Consider the following 16,179-nt stretch of genomic DNA (forward strand, 5'->3'; position numbering starts at 1 on the left):
TCTTTTTAGGTCTTTTGGGTATAGTCCGAGAAGGGGAATAGCTGGGTCAAATGGTGGTTCCATTCTCAGCTCTCCAACGAATCTCCATACTTCCCTCTAAATTGGCTGCACCAATTTGCAGTCCCAGCAGCAATGTACAAGTGTATCTTTTTGGCAGCCATTATGAAGTCAAACAATAACAAGTGCTGGCGAGGATGTGGGGAAAATATAGGATTCTAGAATTGGGGGAGGATTTAAAATAACCACAAACCATATAGACAAACTTTTATAAATTAAATTACATTAAAGCTAAGAACTTTCATTCATTAAAATTAGTCATGAATATAGTAAAAGGAAAAGTTATGAATCAAGGGAAGACATTTGCAAAACACATGAAAATGAGCAAAACAACTCCCCCAACCCCCCCACCTTCACCCACACCCACCAAAAAACAAAAAATCCTGCAGACATTTTACAGAGGAGAAAAACTCAGCCAATAAACATGAAAAGATGTGCAATCTCATTAGTACTGTAACTGTAGAGATGCAAGTTAAAATCATGAGAAAAATCTGCTTTGTTGCCACTAAATTGCCAAAAAATAAAGACAACAACAGAAAAAAACAAACCAAACCAACCAACAAACAAAAACAGCCCTGAAGTATTGTTAAAGCTGTGGACAATTTATATCTACCTATTTATCTTTCTATGGATAGTGACAGTGTTAATTTGTGTATCCAGTATAGAAAACAATTTGGTATCAATAGTGCAGATGTACACACCTATGACCTAGTAATTCCAATCCCAGTCAGATCTAGAGAAATTCTAGAGTGTTAACTAGGAGAAATGAATTAAAAGTTAACAATAGCACTATTTAAATCAACATGGGAAACAACCCATATGTCAACCAGCAAAGAATGAACAAATACAACAATGAACATGCATAAATTATAGCTACATACAGCAGAATAGATGACTCTTAGGAACCTAAAGTCACTTGGAGAAAAAAAATATTTACAAAGAACATGTATAATGACATCATTATACAAAGTACATGTTTGAAGACTTGAATTGGGTGTCAACATACTATATATACACAGATATGAAAAATGGTGGTATATATGTGTATTAAGAATTGTAATGCATTTTTAATATTTATTTTTTAGTTTTCGGTGGACACAACATCTTTATTTTATTTCTATGTGGTGCTGAGGATCGAACCCAGCGCCCCATGCATGCCAGGCAAGCTTGCTACCGTTTGAGCCACAAGAGGGATGATGGGAGGGGAGGGGAGGGGGATAGTAGGGGATAGGAAAGGCAGCAGAATACAACAGTCACTAATATGGCATTATGTAAAAATGTGAATGTGTAACTGATGTGATTCTGCAATTTGTATTTGGGGTAAAAATGGGAGTTCATAACTCACCTGAATCAAATGTATGAAAGATGATATGTCATGAGCTTTGTAATGTTTTGAACAACCAATAAAAAAAGAATTGTAATGCAAAAAGAACATGTATAAAGGCATAAATTGGCGTAAACATATTTTATATACAGAGATATGAAAAATTGTACTCTATATGTGTAATAAGAATTGTAATGCATTCCACTGCTGTCATGTATTTTTTAAAAAATAAAATCAGTAAAAGATAAAAAAGAACATGTATATGATTCCACATATATAAGGTTTGAATTTTAATATACATATGTGTGTGTATACACACACACATAATTTTACAGGTGGAAGTACATGGTAAAAATTATCTATTAAGATGGTAAGGGACTGCTAGTGGAAAATTCAGGCTGGGAAGGGGATAGGAAGTAGAGAGAATTACTGGATTGGGGAGTTCAAGGGTCTTAAAAGGACCTAGTTATATTCTTTTATGCTACCTATTCATTGTATCATTATTTTTTGTAATTTATGTATATTTTAAATATTCTTTTGCGTCCATTTAATAGTCAAAAATTGTTTTAAAGGAAATACCTGTTAGTAATCTTTACATTGATTACATCTAATTTGTGGTTTTTAAAGAGAATATTTTCCTACAGAAATCATTTCCTGGCATTAATATTGGAATAAAAGCAAAAAATAAATCCTCATTATCCCAGTAAACATGACAAGAAATCTTCAAAGAGGAACTTCAGGCAGAGAAACTTCAGGCAGAGACGGAGAGAAAGAATAAAATAACCACCCGCCTACACGAAGTCAAAGAGTCTGCCTTGGAAAAAGAGCAAGTAAGACAAGGATCCCCCCCCCAGCCCACATCGCCTTTAACTCCAGTGATAAGGCTGTAAATTCTCTTCCAGGGCCTGGAGTTTAGTGTAAACACTCCAAGAGCCTGCAAGACCACAGAGAGAGAAAGAAATGCTTGGCTCTGGCTGCTTTTCCTCTGGCGGGGGTGGGGTGGGGTGGGGTGGGGGGGTGGGGGGGTGGGGGGGTGGGGTGGGGTGGGGGTGGGGGGGATGCTCACTATCAACTGTTGAATCATAAAACCCAAACTCTCTACATGTATCCAGGGAGGTGCGTCCTACGTGTGGAGGAAGGGTCCCAGGGTCCTGTGCAGCGCCCAGCTCCGGATCATGCTGCCAGGGCACTGTGCCAGCTCCAACTACCAGCCCATCCCGCGCACCCGGCCCCTCCATCTCGAGGACTACTCCTCCTTTAGGTGCTGGGACTGATCTGACCGTGCACACTTTGCTGCTCTCTTGACTAACCAGCACTGGGAAATGGAGACATGTAACATTCCAGAACTGCCACTTCAGCACTTGAAAGAGAGAGAGAGGGGGAAAAAAAAAGAAAGAAAAAAGACGGGGCAGCGGGGAGCGAGCTGGGCACAAGATGGATACGTATTTCCAAGCTTATGTAGGAGATTAAAGCACATTTTGCGATTAATTTGGTTGCCTCGTGATGCGTTACTGTGAATGAACACGCGGCCGGGCGAACAACAACAAAAACTGTGCGCAGCCTGGGGGAGGGCTGGAAGGCTTGCAGCTCCTCCCGCAGAGCCAGCTCGAAACTTCTCAGATAGCAGTTGGCAATAACAGCTCAGCCTGTCAGCTGCAGCACTTAAGGCTGATGGATATATATTATTTTTGTTTGGGAAAAAAAAATCCATTCTACTGTTAATGACTCCTGGAGTATTAGCTCAACTATTTTTCTTTTATATTAAAATAAAAGATGATTTAGAAAGTTTTCCCTTGGCTCCTCAGTAATTCATGCCAGCATATTTTTAAAAATCAATTTTATTGAGGTATAATTGACATACAATAAAATGCACTTATTTTAAGTGTACACATTGACGAGTTGAATTTGTGCGACTACTGCTGTTAAGATTTACAATATTTCCAACACCCAAAAAGTTCCCTGTGCTCCTTTTCTGTCGCCTTCCTCTTCTCTTACACTCCTGGCCCCAGACAATCCCTGATCTGCTTTCTGTCACTATTGATTAGTTTTGCTGTTTCTAGAATTTCAAATAAATGAATCCGGCTAATATACTTTTAATTCAATATGTACTCCCTTCCAATAAACTCCTATTTTCTGAGATGTTTCTCTTGATTTTCTTTAGTCAAAAGGGCAAGAATTAATTTTGTTCATCCTCCCAATCTAGCTTTAAACCTAAAAGCCAGAAAAGTTTTTAAATTGACAGTTAAATACATGCAGCTCACACACAGCTTTTTTTTTTAAAAGAGCATTTCTATCACATCTGACTTAACTGGACAAGTTGCCCAATCCCATGGCCAATGGCTTCTGGGGAATTGTGACAAGATCCAAAGATCCATTTACAATATTCATGAATAGAAAAAGAAAACTGACTAATCAGTCAATTATGAAATAGTGAAAAATAAAAAAGGCACGAATTGGAATTAACTATGAAATTTTCTTCTTTGTTCAGTCACTAATTGGGGTCAACAAGGAAAGTGGTCTCTCTTTCCCATTTCTGAAATGCCTTCTGAGATGTAAAGGAGGTTGGGGTGATACCATGGGACTGCATTGATTGACAATTGTGCTGGTTCAGAGACAACTGAAGGTTCTGTGTGGGAAGGTTCTGTGTGGTGGGTAAATCCAAGGTTCTCACTCTTCACAATAATGTGTTCCTAGGCATAGAGCGTTTTAGGGACTCAGAAATTTCTTGTCCCCTTGCACGATCGATGTTCACCTATTTCCTACATCTTCCAGGCCATCAGCTTTGGAGACTTTCCAAGAAGGCTGCAAGTCACTGCTGTAGCAGCAAATGAGAATGCAGACTGTTTTCCTGCCTTCTATTTTTGTTACACACCATATCTATTTTAATGGCAATTAAACTCTGGTGCCCTCCCTTATCTCTGAAGGCTAATGTATTTAATTCCACCACTCCCAAAGGGAATAATCCCAAATCTAAAGCCTGTACAATATTAAAGACCCATGAACGCTTAATCAGAGCAAACAGAGGATTTGGTTTGTGTAAACGGCAAAAGCTCAGTGTCTTTTATGTCCAGAGAGCAGGACTGAAAGAAGACGGCGATAAATCAATTTTAAGAAACAGCATAATGTAAATGGTGTATGTTTATTTAAAACCTCACATGATCATTTATCTAGAACTACAGACCAGCTTCAGAAACTGACTTGTCATAATGAGGTTCAGAGGTGAGCAGCGTTCAAGAGTGACAAGGCATAGTCCCTCCTCCTCCAGCTGGCTTGTGGGAAAATGATAAGCTCTTAAGTAGGACCCAAGAATCTGTGAGGGAAATGCAAGAGTGATATAAACTTCGGATAATAATTTAGGTACTCATAGTTTAGTACCTAAACTCACAGTTTAGGTATCAGAGCACACAACATTAACATTAATTTTAAAGAGAGTCAAAAGATGTGATTTCTTGTTGTTTGAGTTGAAATGAAGAATGCAAGCCAGTATCATCTTCAAGCTAGATCCCCCCCAAAAGGAACAAGAAAGTTAACAGCATGAGTGGAGGTGGTGTGAAGATTTGGTTGCTTGTTAGATCCTTATTAAGTAAGAGGAGGTGTCCTGCAGGGATTTAGAGCTGGGGAAAGCTCTAGCTGCAGGATGCTTGGATTTGAATTTTGGCTTTGCCATCTCTCAGTTGGGGCAAGAAAGTTCTTTCCCTCAGTCTTCTCCTCATCAAACTAGGGATAAAATAAAAGCCCTAGCTTTAGGGATTTGTTATAAAAGTTAAACATGTATGGAGTCCTCAAATATTACCTATAATAATCAGTGCTGACTTTTGGGAGGGCAAGATCTTCCACGTTCTAAACATCACATGTGAAAGGCTTGGAAGTGGTTTCCCTAGAAGGTGGTCATGGGTAAGAATGGGCAAGAACATAACCTTGTTCTCTAACCCTGATGACTAGGTTTCTTGGAAAGGACAAGCAAAATTATTCTCCAATTGTTCCTGATGAGAATGATACATAAAATTCTTTCCAGAACTGCCTCAAAACCAAAATGTAAGAAGCCAGAGTTAAGTCCTTATTTTATAAACTTGCAATGTCTTTTAAGGGATGTGTTCTTCTCTTTTTTACTGAGTATATCCGAGGACCAGGGAGGACTCTATGCACTTTCTTACTATGCTTTGGGTTGTTGGAAGAACCGATCCTTCGAAAGAAAATCGATGTGAAGAATATATACTGCAACCTCAAAAAATATATCAAAATCATGCAGTTTGCATGAATATTAATACAAATTTCAACATAATCCAAAGGGAAAGTGCTGTGTTTCATTAGTTTCACTACCATCAAATGCAGCTCTTCTAAATCAGAAAAGGCAAGGCTGTTTTAATGCTATGATAATGGTACTTAAGCTATGCACTTTTTCTCTTAATTTTCCCAAGGAAGTCTTAGTGTATGTGTGTATAATTATGCATTGCTTGCCCAGATAAATGAGGATTACCGGGTTTTTAAAAATCAATTATGCTATTCCATTGAGATCAGTGTGTTGTTAATGCCAATTTAACCCAGCACTTACAAATCCCTGTTTTAAGACACACTAAAGCAGTAAGATAATGTACTTGGTGTCGTGGTTTTTTCACTTCCCTTTAATTTGCTTGAATTTAAACATGAAGCTTCCTTATAAAAATCCAACCAACATTTACATTGATATTAAAAACACTGAAAAGGCAAAATTGCCAAGCCTCTGCCTGTGAGACTTCTAATCCAAATAGTGAGAAAGAATATAAATACATGGATGTTTTACTGTGAAAGGTGATATAACTAGCTTTTCAAATTTTTTGAAGAAGCTCTTATTGTCTATATGTGATGAAGTCTTCATAAAATTCCCTGTGGGACTATTTGCTGGGAGAACTCAAGGGAGAAATTCACTTCCAATGGTGGGAAAGAGAAGGCAGAGCTTTGCTTGCAGGATGGGAAGGCAGGAGAGGGGGAGGTAAGAGCCTGAGATAGGGGTCAAGAACTCTGATTCTTTCACCCAATGGGGACTGACTGAGCTCTTCCTACATGCCAGGCACTGCTCATTTATGAGGTGCTCAGGGTACAAACTGAACAAACAGGTCCAGTCATTGCCCTCTTAGAGCCTTCAAAGAAAAAAATTCAATAATTATTTTAATTTTTGTTGGCAGACTCATTCGAGCTTCCACTTTAGATGTGCTAAGTAGCAGGACACCTGCCGATTCATGCTCCTTGCTCCCCTTTATGATCCCTGCCCTCACTCAGGAATGCAGGACCTCCTGTTCTCTCTGCTTTTTTCCCCATGGAAAAAAAATTGTTTTGGTGAATAATTGGATACAGTTACATAAAAGACTGAGAAGACTGAAAAGTGCTGTCTCTCTCAGGAATTGTATTTTAACAAACCAAGGCACAGCTAATGGTGCCATCCCAGCTACCAGCAAGCTTACTCAAGAGGTCATTTTAATGGGGAAGAGGGGCCTTCCTCTGCACCATCCTGACATCCCTGGCTAATATATTCACAAGTGCTGCTTGATCAAAAATCTAATATTTCTTGAAAATGGCTTGAGTTTCTCAACCTGTTAACTTGTTGATTATTTCAAAGTATTTCTCAGAAATCATTTAAGTGGAGAAAAAAAAGGTATTTTAATAATAAAACAAGAATGAAATCTTTGGAGTAGATTTCCTCTGGTCATACATACCTTGTGCCTCTTTTGTTTCTTTGAGCACTATGATGTACTTATCCTTTTAATTTGTTTTGTGGTTATTTCACATTACAATTACCAGTCAAAAATAATTTTAAATATTTTCCCCAAATAAGGATAGTGCTGGCTTTATCTTTGCTAGAGATCAGAGAAAGAGGACTGGGAAGGTAAAGTCTCAATGTGCAGGAGAGGGTGTGAAAGAATGCAGGACCCATGGATAAATTGCCCTGGATTGTATTTAATAGGTTTTTACCATTTAATAACTTGCATGACATTGGGTAAATTCTTTAACTTTTTTCAGCCTCAGCTTTTTCATTTGTAAAATGTGGATAATTGAAAGTAGCCTCTGTTTCATTTGATTGGCATAAGAAGTTGATGAATGAGTGCATCTCAAACACTGAGCACAGGGGAAGCTAGTATGAGCCAGTTATTATTTTAGGTGTTGAGAAAATAGCAATGAATAAAAGTCCTTTCTCTCATGCAGACTGCATTCTTAAGGGAGTTTACAGACAATGAACACATAAATACATAACATGTCAGGAGTGGTAAGATATGAGGAAAACTTGAGCAGGAGATGGAGAGAGAGACAGTCTGCTGAGAGTACTTATTATACATAGAAAGTCAGAGTAGGTCTCCATACCTAGGCAGATAGCTGATGGAAGGGAGGGGGGAGCCATTTGGATTTCTGGAGGAGACAAGAGAGGCAAAGGTCAGTGTTAGTCAGTGTTACTGGAAGTGAGTGCCCAGAATTTGCCTTCTCCTCCCCAGGTCCACTTTTCAGTTATTCTATGCCTTTTGTCATGTCTGTTCTCTTCACTGCTCTTTTCTCAGTTGCAGTACAAAATGCAGACACTTATGTGCTTTCTTGAAATTGTTGGGAAGGTGAAGAGACAGAATCTGGGATGATCTTTCAGGAATGATTCCTAAAGTCATACTGCAGTGCTTCAGCCTGTGCTACAAGATAGGACCACCAGGGGAACTGGAAGGTTTCTGCTCCCACTGCTGGTCCAGAACCATCCATATCTATGGAAATCTGCACCAGCAAAATGATTGTTCTGCTTCAGGTTGCTTGCTTACCTTGGGGTCCACCTCTCAGTGACAGTAATCTTCCCTAGACCCTGAACCAAGAAGCACCTCGGTCCTTTTTGAATCCCAGTCAGCCCATATAAAAGCAGGTGTTCCCATTTCAAGGTGCCTCAGAACAAACTTGGATGTGGTTTTCAAACACAAGCTGATTTACTGCTGGGAAGAACTGATTGATTGATGTAGGTCAATCATGTCAAATCGTCCCACAGTTGTGAAAACTATGAGATGCAATTTATCAGTAAGCCAACTTTGATGCTAGTAGCGGTTTTCTAGGAAACTCATTGCTTGAATCATAAATGTTTTAAAACTAGTATCAGCATGCAGCACTATGCCAAATACAAGCGATAGTAAGCAAGACAATGGAGTTTCTCTCAACCAGGACATTATTCAATCAAGGCATCATTTATTGAATTTCTCCTGTGCCTTATAACCCCTGTTGTGGAAACTGGATTTAGAGAGGACTGAACTAGGAGGAATCTTCCAATGTTACGCTTTGATTAGGGAAGTGCAAGCAATACTTAGGAATACCGGGGGTGGGGATGGGGCAGAGATATCTAAACTCAGGGAATATGTGTATAATCCCTTCATACTGGATAGTCCTGATGCCTAGTAACTATGTCCTAATCAACACTCTGTAATTTGTCCAGATTAATAATCCCTACTCTTTGGAAGAATGAAGCATAAGATGGTCAGAGAAAAAGGAGCAAAAGGTGTCCCAGAGCAGAGGCGGAAGGCTGAGAACTTCCTGCCCTACCACAATCACAGAGTGACAAACTCTGGTTACAAGCAAAGCACTGCATATATGGTAGCCTTGTGGAGTTACCAAGTCCCTCAATAGTGGCAAACTCATGCAAGATGATCGATGAGCCATTGTCAAACTGCATGCCAGGTGCCAGGGCCTAGGAGTGGTCTCACCTGCCATTTTTTTTTAAATTTTCTTTGTTCACAGTGGCCTTCCCTTAGCACCCACATGACATCTCAGTTTTAAGACTCTGCTCAGACAATTCTCTTACTAACAGAAACTATATTTAATGCTTTATTCATTCTTTTTATTTGTACATGATGGTAGAATCTATTTCGATATATTTGTATAAGCATGGAATATATCTTACGTATTTAATTCTTGATCAATATTATTATTCTATGCTAAACTTGCTTTTGAGTTAACATTATATATGAAAACAAGGAGGAAAAAAAGACTCTGCTCAAAATATTTCCTCTTTAGAGGTCCTATCCTAACTGCAAAGCCACCTGCTTTCCCACTTGGGTCTTCTTAGCACCCAGGTCCCATTTCTCTTAAGTTCTGATCATTCATATGACTTCTTGTTCACATCCTGTCTTTTCAGCCAGACACAGAGGCCCCGAGGAGCCATCCTGGTTTGGAGGAAGGAGCCTCTGGAGTCAGTGACCTGCTTCACAGTTTTCAACCTTGACTCTAGTCTCCAGGACAGGTTTTATAGCTACCAGGTGCTAGTACTGAGATTCACACTCAAGCCCATGTGGCTGCAGTCAGAGCCTTTGACCAGGATAGTACATTTATAATATTTGGGCATACCCAGTATCCATCCTTTAACCCAAAGGAACAAATGAGGAATTTAATTAGCTAATAGGGCAAAGAACCACAAGAAGATTCCTAAGTCCCACCACTCAGAAGTTCACATACTTAGGCTGGATTGGGATGGCTTTAGTGGTTAGACAAGAAAGAACTCAGTTCCTCCAGAATAATTTGGGGGCATGGCACCTAAAGCCAGAGAGATTCTAAGAGCCTAGAAACAGGAAGCATCTCCTTTAATGAATGCATGTCCTTGTCACCTGAGGGATGAAGTTTGGGACTGGGATTTAAATCTGTGGTGACGATTTTACATTCTCCCTGTTGTGTTCTCTTTATGTTTTACATGACTTGTGCTTAAGCGCTGTTGCTTTCTATAGATGGTACTTCTGTCGCTAGGCTTCCCCACAACGTGGGAGCCTCAGGGTTAATAAAATCACACAGGAATATTTTAATACCTGTAAACACAGTTTTCTGAACCACTTTATCAAGGTTCATAGCTGGGACTTTGGATTTTCTTGAATGGTTTTTATACTTTGTTTGAGAATGTCTTTCTACACACAGTATAATAAAAAAAAAATCTCACACCAACAAGAAGTCCTGCTGTCAGGTGTTTTAATAGCTCTAAGACTATAAAGCTGAGAGCTCACTCTCATATCTTTAAAAATGACCAGGCCCTCTTGGGCTCCTATTATTGTTTTTTCAGTTCTATTAATAGACTTCCTTCCCTGGTACCCTGCAATGTATAACATAGCGTGTTTTATGGAAACACTAACACACTCTATTTTGGAAGTTTCTTTCAGGCTTGACATTACATGTTTGATCATAAGTAATCATAATTTATGCCTTTTTTTTTGGTTATAAGCTACTTGTTTTAGTTTCTCAAAGTAGAGAATGTCAGTCTGGAGAAAGGTCTATTTGTGAGTTAAAATCCTTTGAAACATAGAACACGTTTGATTCATGAAAACTGTGTTCCTAAAGTCTGTTTGGTTTCCCTCTTCAAAGTGGTCAGATGCAAGCTGAAAAGTGTTTCAAATGAAAACCCCGCTGCTGTCTGTCATCTCCTGGGCTTGATAAACACAGGCAAGAACCCAAAACTCCTGGCTCAGCTCTGTAATATCACTGACAAACAAGTAGTACATCCCAATTTCCAAGGCACTGATGAACTTAATTTTTAAAAGAGTAATTGCTACACATAATCTAAAATAAGGTCTACAAGGAAAAGCAATCTATCTTCCCTACCAGCCACCCAGTCCTCCAATTTTCTCTCCTAATTTTGCATGTATTCTTACAATAATATTTCAGGCATATAATAAGCATTGTATGACATCAATGGTAGCTACTGGACATGCAATCTTTAAATCTTACTTTTCTTCATTTCATGTTAGATTTGGGAATTGGTGTCACATTAGCACAAATAGTTCTGAACACTTTTTTTTCATCTTGCAATATTTACTGTAGTATTTACTGCTCAGTAATCCATAAGTTACTAACTAAATCCCCTTTTGGTGGACATGTAGGACATTCCCAGTCTTCTGCTGATAGAAACAGTACTTCAGAAGGCCCAGAGTCACAAGGAAGGCTTAAAAGGACTAATCCAGCAGAGGCAGCTGTTTCTAAAACAGCCAGAGGAAGCCCTCCAAGGGTCAAGTGTGGTGGGCTTGGCACACTTTTGTTGGGAAGCTGAGCAGCTGCCATACCAACATAGCTTTAAAACAAAACCATTCAACTTTTTTTTTTTTTTTTTTAAACCTCGGAAGTATATAATGGTTGTTCTGGAAGTTAGGAAATTCCATTCTGGGATAGATTTTTAGTGAAAACGGTGACCTTTGCATATTCTTTGCTTCTCTCATTTTTTTTTTCCTTTTCTCTGTCCAAGTGTTATGCAAAATCAGACTGTTTCTACTAGGTACCTGAGACATTTTTTATGTGTTTAGTGCATCTTTTTTTATTGAACCCAAGGCCCTTAACAACAGAGTCATATCCCCAGCCCTTTTTATTTTTTAGTTTGAGAAAGGGGAGTCCTGCTAAGTTGCTTAGGCCCTCGTTAAATTTCTGAGGCTGGCTTTGACTTTGTGATCCTCCTGCCTCAGCCTCCCAAGCCACTGGAATGAACAGGCATGTGCCACCACACTCATTTTAGTGCAATTCAAATAGAAAATGAATTTTTGGTTCTTTTGCCATTTTAAAATTCAAACCCCAATAAAATATTCTTGCCTAAAATGTTGAACCTGAATCTAAACAAGCCTCCAAGTCTGATTGCTAAAAACAAAAACTATAGAGGAGAGGGGAATAAATTAAACCATGCCACAAAGAAACATTCATCAAAATCAGGTAAAGTCTTCTCTAGGACAAACTACCCCTTGCCATAAGTAACAAACATATACACATATGGGGAAGACTAGGGTTTTGCTAAAATAAAAGACTTATAACAAAATAGTAACCCAATGCAAACAGAGCTTGAATTTTGATTCAAACTCTCTGTAAACAAATCTTCTTTGAGAAAATTGGGTTGAGTGATGGGTAAATTATTTTTAGGTTTCTTGGATAAGATAATGGTCTTGTAAATGTTTTTCCAAAAAGAGTCCTTAAATGGAGATGCACAGTAAAATGTTTATCAGTGAAATGATATGCTATCTGGGAGTTAGAATACTCTAGGGAAAAAAATTGAAGTGATAAAACATGATTAGTAAATCATTAAAACTGGGTGATGGGCACATGGATTTCCTTATACTATTCTTTTCATTTTTGGGGTACTACGTTTGTTTCCAGATCTGCCTTAACAAAGTACCACATGCTGCGTGGCATAAACAACAGAAAGGTACCTCCTCAGAGTTCTGAAGACTGGAGGAGTCCAAGACCAAGGTGACGGCGTGGTTGATTTCACTGTGAGGACCCCTTTCTTGGCTTGTAGGAGACCATCTTCTCCATCTTCCTAGTCCTTCCTTTGCACATATCTCCTCCCTAATCTCAGAAAGAGACTAGGCTTATTGGATTAGAGCTCACCTCAGCGACCTCATTTAACCTTAATTACCTCCTTAAACTCCAAATGCTCACATAATGAGGTGCTGGGGGTGAGGACTTCAATATATGAATTTTGGGGGAACACAGTTCAGCCCACGGCAGGTACTATAAATATTTCCATAATAAAACAGTCTTATGATTAAAAGGAATGCTGGCATGTGTGGGAGACAGTTTATTATGGGCAACTTGTATGTTAAAGCACAAAACCATGCCAGGTGTCATGGGTTCCCCTCCCTCCCCCAGGAGAATCACAAAGCCACTTTTTCCCAACCGGAAAAAGCTGATTTATTTGTTTCAGTTATTTGATAAGCACAACCACCACAAATTCTAAGGACCCACTTTAGGAGGATTATGTATTTTATGATGTGAAAAGATCACTCCAACCTTAGGAAGTGTTTACATTCCTAGAAAAGGAGGTAAGCCTTTCCATTGAGTCTGAATTTGTAGGGGAATGGAACCCACTGATCAAAGCAGATTGGTTTTACTTGTTTGGCTCCTGTTTTTCTTAAATAAACCACAATATATTTCTTTATCCATATCATCCAATTTTTTTCCCTTACTGATTTTTGCTCCTTGTCTCTTTCAAAGTAAATCTAAGGACCATTTGTATAAACTTTACATTGAAAATAATGTCAGACCTCCAGGTGTTAGTCATTTGTGAGTACAGAAAGATGTTTTCTTGCTATTCTCACAACTTGCCAATGGGCTTTGTTTTGGGAAAATTAGTTGGACAATATGTATCAAGAGTCATGACCCATTTCAACAATTTATTCTTACCCAAAATAGGGTAAAATTTATATGTATTTATACACACACATAACATAATGTAAATATATTTATTTATTATTATGGGTAATACTATGTGTGCATGGATTATCTTTGCAGAGTTTTTTATGTCAAGAGTGACGATTGGCAGGGTGCAGTGGTACATGCCTGTAATCTCTGCTGTTAGGGGGCTGAGGCAGGAGAATGGTGAGTCCAAAGCCAACCTCAGCAAAAGTGAAGCGCTAAGCAACTCAGTGAGTCCTTGTCTCTAAATAAAATACAAAATAGGGCTGGGGATTTGGCTCAGTGGTTGAGTATCCCTGAGTTCAATCGCCAGTACCCCCACCCCCCACAAAAAAATAAAAGTGACTATAAGGTCCAGTTGAATAAATTACGTCTGTCTTTATAATCTTTCTATCTAATGAAATACTATGCAGTTTTTAACTAAATGGGACCATTTTATGTTTGCTGGCATGAGCAATGTAGAAAAGGGGAAAGGCTCAGAAGATTCCTTTTGTGTAGCAAAAAGGTCTCTGTGTAAATACATTTATTTGCGTCTGCAAATGCTTAGAAGCTGCATTGAGGATACAAGCTGGGCTGCAAGCATTTGTTGTCTGAGGAATGAGATGTGGAGAGAGTGTCAGGTGAAGATAACTATGCTTCCTCTCATTTTACACCCTGATAAATTTGGACAAGCATGTATTCCTTATGTAATATAAAACTTCAAAGTGACCATTATGACAATTTTTATAGGGTCATAGGAAATGTTCAGAATTCTAAGTGATAAACAGGAGGTAATATCGAATTGTCAAAATAGTAAAAATTCATATGACAAATAAAAAGACCAGAATGCTCCCATATTATAATAGTGTGTGAATCGACAATAGGGAAATTTCTTTTTCTCCATTACCTGCAACCTTATTGCATGTCTTTTACCATTATAAAATAATTGAAACAGAATTAAGGATTGAGATGTGGTGAGGTGAGACCATGAAGGTCTGTCATACAAATTTTCTTGATTGACTTTATGTAAAAATGAAAAATTTATGTATTGGCCAACAGTAGGTCAGTGAAGAGTAGACCAGAGTGATATGAAGCCCATAGCTGACCCAGAACCCAAGCCCTACATTTGTAACTATTATAAACCAAGAGGAAATGTTCCAGAGGCCTGCGTCCTGGCTGCAAGGCTTACCGAGAGTTCTCAGTGAAACTTCCAGAGAACCAGCTTTTTATCTTAACAATTCTGAAATCATCTAATTTCACCTTGCCTCAAGTCCATGCTGTCCTTAGTGATTTTTTAGGTTAGCCTCACAAACCATGGCCCTCATTTATTCCCCATAGCCCACCTCCCCACTCCACTCACTCTTCCTCATAATCTTTCAAATCCTTACATGTGCCACCAAGAACTATCCCACTTTCACCTCCAACTCTCTTTTGAGTCTTCTCTCATTAATTCTTCCCTCTCCCGCTATAATCAAACCCCATTTGCCTGCCAACCTTCCTCATCAAAGCTCTCAGAGGGAAGTTCTTTCTTTATTCTCTCCCATCATATCCATCAAGGCTGAGAGACAGGCCTACCCTTTCCTCCCAGGACACCACCACTTCCAGCCACTGTGACTCCCAAATCTATTTTCCTTCCAGCTGAGTATTCCCTCCTGAACTCTAGATCCATATGCTCCATAGCTCTCTTAACAGATCTTCCACTGGGAGCTCTCACAGACACCTAGAACACAAAACATCTCAAACCTGACCTTGATCATCTTTCCCTAAGTCCACTTCTCCTCTACTGCTTTCCATTTAGAAGGAAACTGGGGGTTCCCTTGATATATTCTTCTCCCTTGCAGCCACATCCAACCCATCACCAAATATTATACAGTTTTATCTTTTAAGTACCGGAGTCCAAGAGTCTTGCTCATCTTTACTCCACCATCCATGTCCATTCTGCTATTTTCTTTCAAGACTATTGCTTGGTCACTCCACATCATCTCCTGCTTCTTTCCCACCTGGCCTCTACATAGCTGTCCCCTATGTGCAGCATGTACATAAGATCACATTCTCCTTGAGCCTGCTCCACAGTAAGCCTTGGTTCTGACTAAGGCTCTTGCTCCTTAGTCAGTCCAACATGTTTTTTTCATAATCTGCCTCTACTCCAGCCTCCTCCATACCCCAAACATTCCAAGAGGAGACCAAGACAAATACAGTTCCTGTCCTAGAGTCCTGAACAAGTAAACAAAATAACTACCACCATGACAAGTGCTGTGATAGAAATGGACAGGTTCTGAGATAGAGACTGAGTGGGAAGAGCTGACCTCCTTGAGATGAGAGAGGAAAGGCCTCAGGGAAGTGGTAACCGCTCATCTGACTCCCCAAGTGTGAAGAGGCGTCAGGCATTGTGAAATCAGAAAAATAAATAAATTTAAAAAAGAGTACTTTGGCACTTGAAAATGCTTAAGGCTGACATAGAGATAGAGAAAGAGATAGAAGAGCTATGAGGAAGGAGAAAAGTGAAGTTGGAGAGTTATATGGGGTCCAGTAACCATGATCAGGGGAAAAAACTGGGTTTTATTTGAAGGACAAGGGGAAACCACAGTCCCCTCACTGGTTACACCCCAGTCCATGGGGGGCTCTCTCATGTCTTTAAATGGTTCAACCACCTTCCTAGCCTAGGTTTCAACCTTCCA

At 39.2% G+C, this 16,179-nt stretch overlaps 1 long non-coding RNA gene across 1 annotated transcript; it reads right to left on the reverse strand.

Annotated features, from left to right (window-relative positions):
- Positions 1-4,523: 4,523 nt before the first annotated feature.
- Positions 4,524-12,655, reverse strand: LOC144366432 (uncharacterized). Its single transcript, XR_013425524.1, has 3 exons — positions 12,535-12,655; positions 7,715-7,759; positions 4,524-4,691 (listed from the first exon to the last, which is right to left on the reverse strand). It is a non-coding gene; the product is annotated as an uncharacterized LOC144366432 (long non-coding RNA).
- Between the last annotated feature and the right edge of the window lie 3,524 nt (positions 12,656-16,179).

This window comes from Ictidomys tridecemlineatus, chromosome 1, assembly GCF_052094955.1.
Source record: "Ictidomys tridecemlineatus isolate mIctTri1 chromosome 1, mIctTri1.hap1, whole genome shotgun sequence".
NCBI classification, from domain to species: domain Eukaryota; kingdom Metazoa; phylum Chordata; class Mammalia; order Rodentia; family Sciuridae; genus Ictidomys; species Ictidomys tridecemlineatus.